At 44.2% G+C, this 1359-nt stretch overlaps 1 protein-coding gene and 1 pseudogene across 1 annotated transcript in view; one reads left to right on the plus strand and one right to left on the minus strand.

Moving 5' to 3' along the window:
• The window catches only part of ZNF609 (zinc finger protein 609), a 221184-nt gene that overhangs the window by 56058 nt on the left and 163767 nt on the right, over positions 1–1359 (minus strand). The gene's annotated exons all lie outside the window — the stretch shown is intronic.
• LOC105510650 overlaps positions 1–1359 on the plus strand; it is a 6355-nt pseudogene that overhangs the window by 3760 nt on the left and 1236 nt on the right.

Below are 1359 nucleotides of genomic sequence, written 5' to 3' on the forward strand. Positions count from 1 at the left end.
AAACAAAAACAAAAAACAATACTTTATTTATGGACCAGGTATGGTGGCTCACACTTGTAATCCCAGAACTTTGTGAGGCTGAGGCAGGACAATTGCTAGAGCCTAGGAGTTTGAAACCAGCCTGAAAAACAAAGTGAGACCCCATCTCTACAAAAAAAAATTTAAAACAAAAAAAATTAGTTGGGCATGGTGGTGTGTGCCTGTAGTCCCAGCTACTTGGGAGGCTGAGGTGAGAGGATCACTTGAGCCTGCAGTGAACCATGATCACATCACTGCACTCCAGCCTGGGAAACAAAGCAAGACTCTATCTCAAAAAAAACAAAATAAAACAACAACAGCCAGGCATGGTGGCTCACGGCTGTAATTCCAGTACTTTGGGAGGCCAAGGCAGGTGGACCTGAGGTCAAGAGTTCCAGATTAGCCTGGCCAACACGGCAAAACCGCATCTCTACTAAAAATACAAAAAAAAAAAAAAAAAATCAGCCAGGCATGTGATTCCAGCTACTCAGGAGGCTGAGGCAGGAGAATCATTTGAACCCAGGAGGCACAGGTTGCAGTGAGCCAAGATTGTACCACGGCACTCCAGCCTGGGTGACAGAGTAAGACTCTGTCTCAAAAAAATTAAAATAAAATAAAAACAACAAACAAACAAAAAACCCTTTATTTACAGACATTGAAATTTGAATTCCATGTAATTTTCATGCCTCACAAATATTCTTGGGTTTTGCGTTTTTTTCAACCATTAAAAAATACAGGCTGGGTGTGGTTGCTCATGCATGTAATACCAGTACTTTGGGAGGTGAGGCGGGAGGATTGCTTGAGCCCAGGAATTCAAGATCAGCCTGTGCAATGTAGTAAGACACTGTCTCTACCAAAAAAAATTTTAACTACCCGGGCACAGTGGCATGCTCTGGTGGTCCTACTTACTTGGGAGGCTGAGGTGGGAGGATTACTTGAGCCTGGTAGGCTGAGGCCGCAATGAGCCATGATTGTGCCACTGCACTCCCGTCTTGAAAGAGCAAGACTGTCTCAAAAAAAAAAATATATATATATATACACACACACACACCATTCTTAGCTCATAGGCCATACAAAAGCAGGCAATGTGCTACTGTAAGACAACTACAACATAAAGAATGGAGAGCTTTTCGATCGGAACCGCCATCTTCCAGTAATTCAACAAACACAAAGGTTAAGAAGAGAGGCACTCAATATATGTTCTCTAGGCCTTTTAGAAAATATGGAGTTGTGGCCGGGTGCAGTGGCTCGCGCCTGTAATCCCAGCACTTTGGGAGGCTGAGGCGGGGTATCACCTGAGGTCGGGAATTGGAGACCAGCCTGACCAACATGGAGAAACCC

This window comes from Colobus angolensis, unplaced genomic scaffold, assembly GCF_000951035.1.
Source record: "Colobus angolensis palliatus isolate OR3802 unplaced genomic scaffold, Cang.pa_1.0 Scaffold19, whole genome shotgun sequence".
In the NCBI taxonomy this organism is placed as follows: domain Eukaryota; kingdom Metazoa; phylum Chordata; class Mammalia; order Primates; family Cercopithecidae; genus Colobus; species Colobus angolensis.